Here is a 15,079-nt window from a genome sequence, read left to right on the forward strand (position 1 = left end):
ACTGCAGAAATAAATGGGTATCTATCTTCATCGATATGCTTTTTGTATATTCTCAACTATTTACATATATATATATATATATATATATATATATATATACCCATGAATTTATTATTTCAGTTGAGTCACTGATGGCTCAGTGGGTAACGAATTTGCCTGCAATGCAGGAGACACAGGCGATGAGAGTTTGAACCCTGGGTCAGGAAGATCCCCTGGAGAAAGAAGTAGCAATCCACTCCAGTCTTTTTGCTTGGGAAATCAAATGGACAGAGGAGCCTGGTGGTTTACACTCCAAAGGGTTGCAAAGAGTTGGCCGCAACTTAGCAACTAAACACTCATTATATATAAAAGCAATTAAAGATAAGAAACTTAATTCTACTGGTTGTCTAGATTATTTCTTTCTCAATATACAAAATGTGTATGCTTAAGATAATTGTATCTGATGTAAGATGCTTACACATGCATTGTTATTTAGTTTGAGTTATTATCTTAAGAATGAGTCAAGATCCTGCCAGAATTGAAACTTTCAGCTTAAGCCAAATCTGAATCATGCCAATCAGAAAGGCAGTCTGGAAAATGTTGATACTGTATATAGAGCATTAATTTCACTGCTGAATAACTTTAATGTGTTTACACAAATATTTCTTAAATCTCACAATGAAATAAAGCACAAATATTTTCTTGTAGCTGGCAAGTTCACACTCAGACTATTTAGAAAAAAAGTTCAGTAGGTGACAAAAAAAAAAACGAAAGTTGCCAGAATTAAATATTGAAATGCAGGTTATGGCTAATGTCTTCATCCAAATAATACTTGAAATGAGAAAATCATTTATTTAAGAAAGTACCATTTTGAACTACTGTATGACGGAAAACATCATATGCATACCAAGTTGTCTGATAGAAAAATTATTTTTCTGTGCTTTACAATTATCATAAATTTTAAAGTAAAATTATTATCTCTTGGCCCATTATTTTACTATTCAAAAATTTATAATTTTGCTATTTTTCTTTTATTGCAATAATAATGATAATGAATCAGTTATGTGTGTGTATATATATATATATATACACAAATGTATATATACAAATTTATATACATGCACATAGACATAGGAAAGAAAAGTTTTATGTAAATATGTTCATTTTGTAATTTAAATCTATCAGGATTATGTGTTTTGTTTTACATGGGTATTTTGGAAATCAGTGATATAAATTAACATTAAAATTAACTGCAACAATTAATCTTAATTTCACTTAATGCATTACTTTCTCCTATGTAAAAGGTTAAAGCATACTAGGAAAACTCAGATGATTTAAGACTAGATACTCATTATCATTTAGTAAGTTTACATGTGAGTTACTTTATCATTACTGTTATGTTTCAATATGAATCATAAAATTTTAAACCAGAAGATAACTTGAAATAATCAATACTAAACTCTCAGATGTGGCCTTCTCAGAATCTCGTGATCTCAAGACTCCTTCTAGATATCCAGACCCACACTGTGGGATGGGATGGGTTAGAGGTGACTCCAGTAAGGACATAGTCCAGAGACTGGAAGTAAGATCCTGACCCCAGTTAGCTGACTCTCCAAATAATGAAGGGTGTGTCTGAACCTAAGTACATGAAAGGAAGCCGAAGAGAAAAGCAAAGTTCATGTTTCACTAAATCTGCAGAAACATTCACCAATTTTGACAAAAATACTTTAATGTTGTTATTGTTCAGTCACCCAGTCATGTCCAACTCTTTGTGATGCCATGGACTGCAGCACGCCAGCCCTCCCTGTCCCTCACCATCTCCTGGAGTTTGCCCAAGTTCATGTTCATTGCATCTGTGATGCATCACTTTCTGCCACTAGAGTGGTATCATCTACATATCTGAAGTCATTGATGTTTCTCTTTCCTACCTTGATTCCAGCTTGTAACTCACCCAGTCTAGCATTTCTCATGATGCATGCAGTGTATAGGATAAACAAACAGGGTGACAGCAGACAGCCTTGGATTATTCCTTTCTCGATCTTTAACCAATCAGTTGTTCCATACAGGGTTCTAATTGTTGCTTTTTGGCCTGCACACAGGTTTCTTAGGAGACAGGTGAGACAGGAGAGATGGTAGTCCCTTCTCTCTAAGAGCTTTCCACACTTTGTCATGATCCACACAGTCAAAGGCTTTAGCGTAGTTGATGAAATAAAAGATAGATGATTTTCTGAAATTCCCTTGCTTTCTCTATAATCCAGTGAATGCTGGCAATTTGATCTCTAGTTCCTCCTCCAAGTGTGGACATCTGAAAGTTCTTGGTTCACATAATACTGAAACCTAGAATGCAAGATTTTAAGCATGACCCTACTAGTATGGGTGATGAGTGCAACTGTCTGATGGTTAGCACATTCTTTGGTACTACCCTTCTTGGATATTGGGATGAGGATTGACTTTTTCCAGTTCTGTGACCACTGCTGGGTCTTTCAGATTTGCTGACATAATAAATGCAAAACCTTGGTGGCCTCATCCTTTAGGGATTTGAATAGTTTTACTGGAATTTCATCGATTCACTAGCTTTATTAACAGCAGTGCTTCTTAAGGCCCACTTGACTTTGCACTCCACAATGTCTGGCTCTGGGTGACTAACCACATGATTGTAGTAATCTGGTTCATTGAGATCTTTTTTACACAGTTCTTCTGTGTATTCTTTCCATCACTTCTTGATCTCTTCAGCATATACTAGGACTCTACCATTTTTATCCTTTATTGTGCCCATCTTTGGGTGGAATCCTCCTTTGATGTTTCCAGTTTTCCTGAAGAGATCTCTAGTCTCTCAGCTTTTGTTGTTTCCTTCTATTATTAAGCATTATTCATTGAAGAAGTCCTTTTTGTATTTTCTAGCTGTTTTTTGGAACTCTGTACTTAATTGGATGTACTTTTCTCTTTCTCCCTTGCTTTTCACTTCTCCTTATTCTTCTGCTATTTGTAAAGTCTCCTCAGATAACCACTTGGCCTTCTTGTTTTTCTTTTTCTTTGGGATGATTTTGTTTGCTGTCTCCTGTACAATATTATGGACCACTGTCCATAGTTCTTCAGGCACAGTGAAGAACAATGAAGATTAATCAACCTTGACAAAAAAAGCTAAGAGCTCAAATTAATTATGGAGTCCAAGAGCTGCATGGTACTCATTAATGGAGAAAGCCTACAGAAAAAGCCCCCATAATGCTACAAATATTCTAGTAAACAAGTGCATTGCCAGCCGCTTTGAGGAATACGCTGAAGGCTGAGATGACAGAGACTTGCTTTTGAGAGTTGCTTATGTGGTGGTGAGTTTGGAATCAGCCAGACAGTGAGTGATACCAGATTCACATCTTTTACTGAAAGCTTCTGTTAGGCTTGCTGTTCTTTGGGGCCGCAGTTTTTATTTTCTCTCCATATATTTTCTAGTGATGGCTTTCATAGGTAAGAAGTTATTTTTCACATCTATGAGTTTGGTATTGATCAAGTTACCATGATATCATTTAATACCCTTTCAGGGAAAAAAGTGAATATTTTCTTTTTAGTGGGACCCAATGGACAATTATTTTCCTTCATTGTAAAACAGAAATCTTATAATGCAGATGTCTCTTAATGCCAAAAAACAGAATACTGTTCACTGCTTTTATGTTTTTCTCTGTGATTGCTCTTGTTTTATCAGGAGTATCTTGACTCTGTAATTACATTTTCTATTATGGCAAATTGTGTAATGGTCTATGTGTTAGTACCCTAATCTCTAAAAGAAGTTTAGAATAGACAAGAATGTAGTTTACTCTTGGTACTAAAATTCTGTGAATCTGACTTTCTCTGCCATGTTTTTTTTTTTTTTACAATGTTACTCTCCTCTGTCTCACTCTGACTTCCTCTACCATGAATAGAATGGCCAGGTTTTAGTTTTAAACTGTTCACAATTGGCTAGTTTTGTTCTTTTTATAGAGAGTATTCTTAAATATATAGAAGCAGGTTATTTTTTGATTATGTGTATTCCTCTGTATTACATGAAAATAATTTAAATGGTTTAAATTATGAAGGAGTTGATTTATAGCTAAATTTGCAGTATATTGTGAAACACTGAGTTGTTTGGGAAGAAAAGATACTTTGGGCTTCAAATTGCTTTCGTGTAAAAATTAATGGGGATAAAGATATGCCTGGAAGAAGAATTCCAGTTTTCTTTTCCTCCTGTTGTAAATTTGACATCAGCTCTATCTCTTCCGCAAAAGAGGATAATACCATCTCACCACTCTCATGCTCACCCTGAGTGACACATAGCATTGTTCATCAAGACTGAACACAACATCAACTGCAACAACATGCATGGACTCAGAGCCTGTCCTACTGAGTAAGTAACTCAGACAGAGAAAGACAAATATGATGTCACTTACACGTGGGATCTAATTTTTTAAAATGGTACAAATGAACTTATTTACATAACCAAAATAGTCACAGATATAGAAAACCAAGTTACAGTTACCAGGAAGGGGGTCAGGGGGAGGATAAATTGAGAGACTGGGATTGAAATATACACACTCCGTTCAGTTCAGTTCAGCTCAGTTCAGTCGCTCAGTCGTGTCCGATTCTTTGCAACCCCATGAATCGCAGCACGCCAGGCCTCCCTGTCCATCACCAACTCCCGGAGTTTACTCAAACTCAAGCCCATCAAGTCAGTGATGCCATCCAGCCATCTCATCCTCTGTCGTCCCCTTCTCCTCCTGCCCCCAATCCCTCCCAGCATCAGGGTCTTTTCGAATGAGTCAACTCTTCGCATGAGGTGGCCAAAGTATTGGAGTTTCAGCTTCAGCATGTGAAATGGGCTTCCCTTGTGGCTCAACTGGTAAAGAATCTGCCTGCAATGCAGGAGACCTGGGTTTGATCCCTGGGTTGGGAAGATCCCCTGGAGAAGGGAAAGGCTGCCTATTCCAGCATTCTGGCCTGGAGAATTCCATGGATTGTATAGTCCATGGGGTCGCAAAGAGTTAGACACAACTGAGAAACTTTCACTTTCACTTCATAAGTAAAATAGATAACTAGTAAAGCCCTACTGTATAGCATAAGGAACTCTACTCAATACTCTGTAATTACCTATATGGGAAAAAAAATATTAAAAAGTAGATATATGTATAACTGATTCACTTTCTTGTATGGCATAAATTAACACAACATTGTAAATCATCTATACTCTAAAATTATTTTTAAAATACCTGGTTAAAAAAAAGACTGATCACAAATGCTTCTTACATGCTTTCTTGCCATCAGTAAGAGGCATGATGGTACACTACGTGTTCATGCAATCTCTTCTGTGTTGAGATGTTTAGAATATTATCTAGTCCCTTTCAGAAAATTGGGTTACCTGCTATTTGTCCCAGACAGCCTAAATAGAGGTTAAGCCATTTACCAAGTGGTGTTCAAGAAAAAGTACAGGTTAAAAGTAGGGTAAAATGAGAATATGCAACATCAGGATAAAAAAAAAAAAATTGTAAAGTTCTAGGACCAGATGGTCACAGCCTCAGAATGAAAGGAAGAAGGAGGTGGGAAAGATGAACTCAAGAAGAGAAGGCCAAAGCAATTCAGTGAAAATAATTTTGTTGTTTTGTGATGATTCATATCTCCTTTAAAGACTTCATGCAAAACAGATCAGTATAAAGAAATTAGAAATATTAAACTTAAATTGTGTGTTCTTTAGTAAATTCAAATACAAGTCCATTAAAATATTTCTATGAACATTTACTACAAGTTGTTAAACAAGTGCCTCTTACTTGAACTTTATATATTTATGTATATACATAGCTGATTAATAGATTAATCATCTATTGATTCTCATCTTCAGGTTTTTTTGAAAACATCTTATGAAGAATCATAGGTTTTGAATTTCTATATATTGAATTTTTACCAAAAAATCTATCACTATTGCCAAAATTTCCAAATAGATTTTATAAATAAAATTTATTAATTTTTTTTATTTGTGAATGAAGAGTTATAATCAATAGATGGATAAAGCAAGTTACATTGAGAATAGTAATCTGCCCTAAAATTATTAATATGTGGTAATGATTTTTTTATTTCTTTTATCTGTTCAACAGTCTCTTCCAAACAGAAATTATATAAAGGTCATTGCTGTTTGTGGTGAAGACATAAAATTTTACTACTATGTTGCAATAAATCCAATAGACTGCTCACAAGTTAATTAAAATGTTTATCCCCTTGGCTGTTAGTAAATCACAATATGGGTATAAAGTAGTCTTACTTTATTTGTGTGATTGATAAAACATTTTTTTGATTTGTGTGACTGATAAAAATTGATGAGACCAATGAGGAAACAGTGAATGAAAGAATAAACAAAAGAATATAATATTTCATTTTTATTATTTTTATTGATTTCAATATTTTACATGTTCCTATAATTTCTACATTCCATTATTTTATCTTTTGGCACTATTATCTTTGGCAATTTTATTAGTAGGAGATTCAGCTTGCTTTCCAAGGTATGAAAAGAATGAATGAGTTCAAACTTTTTCATTAAGAATATTTTTTACGGTTAATGAGTCTTCTTTTTTAAGAACATCTCTGATAAGGCATCTTTTAAGTTACTCTGAAGGTATATTAGGGATAAACAATGTTAGGTAAAGCTGCTGTGAGCAGGCTATACAAGGGCACATTAGGATATGAACTGTCATCGAGATTTTAACAGTAGAGGCTGCCAAGTTTCTGGTGAGGACAAGATAAGTGACCTGCTACTTGAAGAAAGAGTCTACAAGATCAAAACAGAATGTCTAATGAGACATAACAGTACATGTTAAGACCACGGATGGAAACAAACCTGGGATTTTTCAGGAACTAATGATTCATCAAGACTCTAGTTGAAAATAATGAAAAGGATTACACAAAACTTGAGGTTGGACTACTTGATAGACTTAAGGAATTTTAGATGACTCCAAGTGAAATGGGTGCTCAATTAACACTTAAGTATCTCTCTAGGTTCTGTATAGAAAGCTGATGAGGAATAACAACAACAACAACAAAAATGCACTGTAATAGTCAATATGAAATCTATCAACCATCGTGGAGGAGAGGTGGTGGAAGCTGGATGATGGAGGTCAGGCTGATGTGGAATGAAATGCAAGGAGTCAAGACAGAATTTGTGGTCCTCATTCACAGTGTTGATGATGAATGGGATGTGCCGTGTGAGGAAAAAAATACATAAGCATGAAACCAAGGAGTCTAGATTGATCCACTGCATGGATTAAGATGTAATTTACTGAGTCTGGAAAGGATAAAAATTAAGAGGTTGATTAAAGAGCTCAAGAATTGTAAAATACTCTGTAATGTCTATGAGACAACCAGTGAAGATGTTAATTAGACATGTGGATAAATAAATGTAGATAAATGCAGATACAGACATAGATATACAGTACAATTAGCTAAATACATAAATTAGGCTTTCCTGCTGGCTCAGATAGTAAAGAATCCACCTGTAACGCGGGAGACCTGGGTTTGATCCCTAGGTTGAGAAGATCTGGAGGAGGGCATGGCAACCCACCCCAGTATTCTTACCTGGAGAATCCCATGGACAGAGGAGCCTGGCAGGCTACAGTCCATAGGGCCACAAAGAGTCAGACACGACTGAGTAACTAAGCACATAAATTAGCAAAATACAGTGTCTAGGATTAAAAAATATTGATATGTTAGTGTTTGTTAGTGTTAGTTGCTCAGTCGTGTCCAACTCTGTGGGCTATAGACCACCAGGCTCATCTGCCCATGGAATTCCCCAAGCAAGAAAATTGGAGTGGGTTGCCATGCCCTTCTCCACAGGATCTTCCTGACCCAGGGATTGAACCCAGGTCTCCCACACTGCAGGCAGATTCTCTATCATATAAGCTACCAGGGAAGCCCATTGATATAGTGTGCTGTCTGCTAATTTGCTTCAGTCATGTCTGACTCTTGTGACCCAATGGACTGTAGCCTTCCAGGCTCCTCAGTCCATGGGATTCTCCAGGCAAGAATACCAGAGTGGGTTGCCATTTCCTTCTCCAAGGAATCTTCCCCCATGTAAGGATTGAACCGGTGTCTCTTTAAGTCTCCTGCATTGGCAGGTGGGTTCTTTACCACAGTCACCACCTGGGCCCCATTGATATATTGGATCACATTAAAAAAAAAAAAAAAAGTTTATCAAAACATCATTCAAAAACATGAAAAAATAAAATATTCACAACAAAGGACCTATATGTAGATACTTAAAGAACTATAGATCAGTTTTAAAATATAATTGACCCAATTTTAATCTGGAGTGTTAAAGAAACAGAGGAATAACATGTGAATATAGAAAATTACACTAATTGGAATGTTCCTCCTATAGTAAAGCTTGTTCATACAGCCCTGCATTTTGATTAGCTATTTTCCCAAGCAATATAAGAATATACGTCCAAATAAAAACCTGTATACAAAAAGTTAAAGTGGTTTAAACACAACATGAAAACTACCCAAATGTGTATGACTCTAGTGTTTGAACAATCTATGATACAGACATGTAATGGACAGCTAATGATCAACAAATGAATGGACTGCTGATACATTCAACAACAGAAATGAGTATCAAGTAGATAAAGTGAGAGGTGCTAGACTCAAATGATTAGATACTAGAAGATTTAATTCCTAAGTCATATTTCAATAGGCAAAAGCACTGGTATAAGAAACATATTGATTGTTGCCAGAACATAAGGGAGGAAAGAGAGGAACTTCATGGAGAAGACTTTTGTGATATTAAAGGCAGCATGCATCTTTACCAAAGTAGCAATTACAACACTTTTGTTAAAATTCAGAGAACTAGGTGCAAATGATGTATCTACACCATGTAAAATTTAACTCAATAAACCTGACTTAAAAAATTATATGTGGAGTATAGCTATAAATTTTATCAGTATGTAAAAATGCTCTATGAGTGTGAGTAGATTTTATTACGTTTATTACGTTTTATCTGTGTTTTTTTCAGATTTTTTCTACAAGGTGACCAGAATTAAATAACTCATAATGTTTTATAATAAAATCAAAAAAGTTTTAAAACATAAGTTATACCATCATTATTTCCTTGATCAAAACAAATTTATCATTTTATTAGTAGTAGTAGCAAAAAAGTAATTTAAAGCATTAACACAAGGGCTTTGCTCTTAAAAGTTTCCTGAAGACCAAATTAATGTGAATCGTATATGTCTTGCACTTAAAAATAAAAACTCTTTACAAATGGAGAGAAAGTAAAAAAGAAAATTCAATATTCTATTTTATATGGCAAATGAGGTGAGTGGTGGCTTTGATTCTACACATTACAGTTGTTGATTGCAGTTTGAACAATGACACAAAAATTACATAGCTCTTACTTTCCTTGTATTTTATCTAATTATTGTTGACAAAAACTGGCATGTCTAATGTTTCCTTATTCTGTTGTGAAACTATATATTTGAGTACTATGCAATTTAAAAGAGTAATTTAAAAAATCTTCCCTTGAAAATCAAAAGTATATTTAAAAAAAATAGTAAAATGCAGAGCCTCATAATAGGGAAAATTCTTTCTAGGAATTCTTATTTCATAAGTAACAATGATTTCATAACTGTTTCTGTTTACTTCCTTCCTCTCAATGTAATTATTAATAGTTATGTTAATAAACATGTTAATTACCTATTACTTAGCAGCTATACTATTTACTATATGTTACTGTAATAGATGGTGCAATTATTAATATTGCTTATATGAATTTTAATATGCTTAAATTTTATATAGTCTTTTAAAATATTTTATTTATTTATTTAATTTTAATTGGAATATAAGGCCTTTATGATACTCTGTTGGTTTCTGCCATACAGTCAACATGAATCAGCCATAGCTATACATATGTCCTCACCTTCTTGAACCTCCCTCACACCTCTCACCCATCTAGGTTGTCACGGAGCATCACATTTGAGCTTCCTGTGTCACATTCCCACTGGCCATCTCTTTTACCTATGGTAATGTATGTGTTTCAAAGCTACTCTCTCAATTCATCTGAACCTTTCCTTCCCCCACTGTATTCACAAGTCTGTTCTCTATGTTTGGGTCTCCATCGCTGCCCTCCAAATAGGTTCATGAGTACCATCTTTCTAGATTCCATATATATGTGCTAATATACTATATTTGGTTTTCTCTTTCTGACTTACCTCACTCTGTATAGTAGGCTCTAGGTTGATCCACTTCATTAGAACTGACTCAAATGTGTTCCTTTCTGTGGCTGAGTAATATTCCATTGTATATATGTACCACACTTCTATATACATTCATCCATGGATGGACATCTAGATTGTTTCCATATCCTTGTACTTTGGTGAAAATGTGTATTTTTCAATTATGGATTCCTCAGGGTATATGCCAAGTAGTGGGATTGTTAGGTCACAGGGTAGTTTTATTTCTAGCTTTTAAGGGATGTCATACTGTTTCCATAGTAGCTGTATCAATTTACCTCACCAATAGTGCAAGAGACTTCCCTTCTCTCCACACCCTCTCCTGCACTGTATCTTTTGTAGATTTTTTGATGATGGCCATTCTGACCAGTGTGAGTTGATACTGCATTGTAATTTTGATTTTAATTGTTCTAAAAATGAGCAATGCTGAGCATCTTTTCATGTGTTTATTAGCCATCTGTAATATGTCTTCTTTGGAGAAATGTCTGTTTAGGTCTTCTGCCCACCTTTTCATTGGGTTGCTTTTCTGATATTGAGCTGCATGAGCTGCTTGAATATTTTGGAGATTACACCTTTGTTAGTTCTTTCACTTGCTATTAATTTCTCCCATTCTTAGGGTTGTCTTTTCACCTTGTTTGTAGTTTCCTTTGGTGCGCAGAAGTTTTTAAGTTTAATCAGGTCCCATTTATTTTTGCTCTTATTTCCATTATTCTGGGAAGTGGGTCATAGAGGATCTTTCTGTGATTTATGTCAAAGAGTGTTCTGCCTGTGTTTTCTCCTAAGAGTTTTATAGTTTCTGGTCTTTCATTTAGGTCTTTATATTTTGATATTTTTGTAGTTTTTTGATTAGCATAGTAAAGATCAAATACTGTTCACTGCATTTAAAAACGTTCTAAATCATTCTGTAAGAAATAGAAACTTGAAGAGGTCCATTTTCAAGACAAAGTAGCTAGCTCCGAGTGAAAAAAGAAAAAAAAACTAACAGCTAAACTTGCGGACATGAGAAAGTTGAGGCCTGGACTCCAGAAAATTTCAAGTTCAGGGTGAGAGATCAGACTGGATCCTAAAGAGATAGGACTCCACCCAATGCCTGTGCCCTGACTATAAACTTGCCTAGGGACTTAGGGCCGTGACATAGTTCATGTACCTGGAGGGTTCCTAAGCAAACAGGATGTTGGCAGAAGGGATGAACTAACAAGAAATTCTTTGTTGAAAAATGCAGATGTAAGTTGGAAAAGGAGGAAAAAAGGATACCCTGTAAAGAAATAATGAAACTTAGGCAAAGTCCAGGAAGATTGTACACATCATAGTACTCAACCAACGAGGAACCAGGGGGTGGGACCTGTGTGTTAGGGAATAAATTGCTTGTTGTAACCACCCTGGATGTGCCTGCCTCCTAGACACCCAATCTTGCAAAACTGTCATTAAAAGTCTCATTTTCACTGTGCTTCGTTTCTCTGAGTCCCTCCCTCGGTTCCCTTCCCTGGTAGCTCAGTCCATAAATAGTCTGCCTGAAATGCGGGAGACCAGGGGTTCAGTCCCTGGGTCAGGAAGAGTGATTCCCTGGAGAAGGAAATGTCAACCCATTCCTATTCTTGCCTGGAGAATCTCAGGTAGAGAGAACCTGGTGGGCTACAGCCCATGGGGGTCACAAGGAGTTGGACATGACTGAGTGACTAATACACACACACACACACACACACACACACACACACACACACCCCTTGGTTCGGCTGGTGAGTGTGTTTTCTCACAATTCTAATCTATTTTAATTGTTACTATTACTGATACCATTTCAGCGTGCACTTTGATTCATAGCACTTTATAAACTCTATTGTTCAAGATTTCTCTAGGAATTGTGAAATTACTGATTCAAAGACATGGATATATTTATAGATTTAGATAATGATTTCCTATTTATATAAAAGTATCACAAATAATTAGAGCTGTATAGAAATTTTACAACATGTCAAACATCTTTCTATGATTATTTGGGTGAAATTTTGCTGAAATTTGTCTTTGCCTTACACATAAATATTATTGAGAAAGTAAATCCAAGTGACATTATTATCTAGTTGCAGAATTACAAAAGGAGTATATCTGAGAAGAAATCATACTTAGCATAACATAGGGTGATATAACATTTTTTCATGGGAAAAAATGTCACCTTTTGGTTAGGGAAATGAGAGTGTCATGATTCAGCTAGGAGAGACAAAATGACCAGTATTAATCCTGCTTTTAATAAAGTAGAGGCATTTATAGCGTCTCGGGCCAGAAGAGGAAGAATGACACTGAGAGGAGAATGATATAATTCTTTTGAGCTCATAAATATTTAAGTCCAGGTAAATTCTACAATGTTTCCCATGAATTCTGTTGATGTCACTCTCTTAGAGTTAGAAACAAACACGTCTTTATATGAGGGGCTGGGTACCAGCCAAGGATTAATTTCAAATGCTACCTGGCCTGTGATATTGCACACCTTCTGTATCAGACATGAGGAGGAAATACTAAGCAAGTGATTCTCAGAGATCATAGAAGACAATTTTCCTGTAGGAAAATCAAATGCTTACAAGGATCAGGCAGTCAAAACAAAATTTTGAGACTGGACAAAGATAAAATAATAGAAAATACAGGATTCTTTGACATACATCAAGTATTTACCAGATTAAAGGCATACTAATTCCTAATGTTAAAAAGAAGTATAGACTTCAAAATGTCTATCTACTGGGAACTCTTGACCCAAGAATGAACTGTTTCTGATACTTTGACTCTTGAATTATTTAGTATTATAATAAATTAGCATTATATGTAGATATTTAAACTATATACTTCTTACTATTACTAAGAGCAGTGATAGTACGATAGAAACATAAATCTAAACTAGATAATCTAAACAGGTTATCAAAAACAAATATTGCAATTGTTCATTATTCACAAACTATACAAACACACACATCAACATACACTTTAAATTCTGATCATTGGCACACAAAGCGTGGTATTTACAGTAAATTATACTTCGCTTGAGTCTTCAGTGTTGGGTTGGTGGTAAAGAATCCACCTGCCAACATAGGAGACATGGGTTCAAGAAAAAAAAGGAGACATGGGTTCAATTCCTGTTCTGTGAAGACCCCACTTGCCATGGGAGAACTAAGCCCATGCTCCACAACTACTGAGTCCATGCTCCGGAGCCTGGGACCCGCAGCTACTGATGTCTACATGTCCTAGAGCTTGCCCACCACAACAATGAGAAGCCACAACAATGAGAAGCCTGCACACCACCCCTGCTTGCTGCAACTAGAGAAAAGCCTGCAGAGCAATGAAGACCCAGCCCAGCCAAAAATAAAAGTAAATAAATAAAATTTTAAAAAATCGTGTGTGTCTTAGTCACTCAGTTGTGTCCAACTCTTTGTGACCCCATGGACTATAGCCCGCCAGGCTCCTCTGTCCATGGAATTCTCCAGGCAAGAATACTGGAGTCAGGTGCCATTCCCTTCGCCTGGGGATCTTCCTGACCCACGGTCTTCTGCATTTCAGGCAGATTCTTTACCATCTGAGTCACCAATTACACTTACCTTTAATTTGTCACTAAGATTGTACTTGTGGGTGACTATACATTAGTTTTGTAATTGTTTGTAGGCTCCCATAATAATTAGAAAAGTATTGTCAGAGATTTTAATTTTATAAAATACTCAGGAGACATTAAATATTCTGCTAACTAAAATATCCGTAAACAGACATTGATTTATGATCAGTTGTCAACTTCTTAGATTTTTAGCACCATATGCCACTTATCAGCATTATGCTATTTACTGTTTATTGACTGTGCATTTTATCTTCTAAGCTTGTGAACTAGAATTGCCTTCTTTAGGGAGAATAATTTCAATTATCTGAGTGGTTGATCTACCAGAAAATATCTCTAGTCAACTTTTACATTCAAAATATATTTGAAATTTTCTAGAGGGGTAGTTACATTACTGAATGGTCAATGTATTATTTAGGAACCAAATCCCTAGCATCTGAAATAGACGGGTACATGACTAGAAAGGGAGTCTTTATGACTAGAAAGGGAGTCTTTATGACTAGAAAGGGAGTCTTTATGTCACTCCCCACCAGCTAATATCCAGCATCCAAGCTTCTATATATTTTTCCATCAAACATATTTACAAATAATCAATTTGTTTACTTTTGAGACATTGATATTGCTGACTAAAGCATGGAAAATAAAACAAATCAATGCTGCCTTAGTCACTTCAGTCAGAATCTTTGAGCATAAAACATTTGGAAATAAAGGAGCTGCATCTTTTAAGTGAGGCATACAAATATTTCCCTAATCAGTTTCACCAGCCCAAGAGATAGAATGTGAAAAAAAAATATTATGAGAGATTGCCTTCACCTAAAGAATATTTTTATTCTTGGATGTGCACTTATCTTTTTTTCAAGAAATGAAAGATATTTGTTTTACACATGGCTAGATGGGCTGATGATACAGTTGGGTTTTCCATGACTAAACAAACTGGCTCATTATTCCTATAGCTACCTCCTGCTATTGATTAGTCTTGACTGTCATTTCCATTGGACAATGAAAACTATTAAAAATATAATCCAGTGTAATCACTTATACAGCTTCAAAGAAATAATATTTACTCATGGATTTAATTAACAAAGCTCATAATCACCAGAACAATGAGTACTTGTACACTATATAGCATTTATAATTGAAAGCTTATTGTTCATTTCTTACTTATCAGGGTTATATTTTGAGTTGAACATATTTCTGCCAAGATGGCTGGGGGTTGGAGAGAGAGAGAGAGAAGAGGAACAGAGAGAAGCCCAGAGAGAGAGAGAGAGTACAATATAGAATG

The sequence above is a fragment of the Dama dama genome, chromosome 14 (genome assembly GCF_033118175.1).
Source record: "Dama dama isolate Ldn47 chromosome 14, ASM3311817v1, whole genome shotgun sequence".
Lineage (NCBI taxonomy): Eukaryota > Metazoa > Chordata > Mammalia > Artiodactyla > Cervidae > Dama > Dama dama.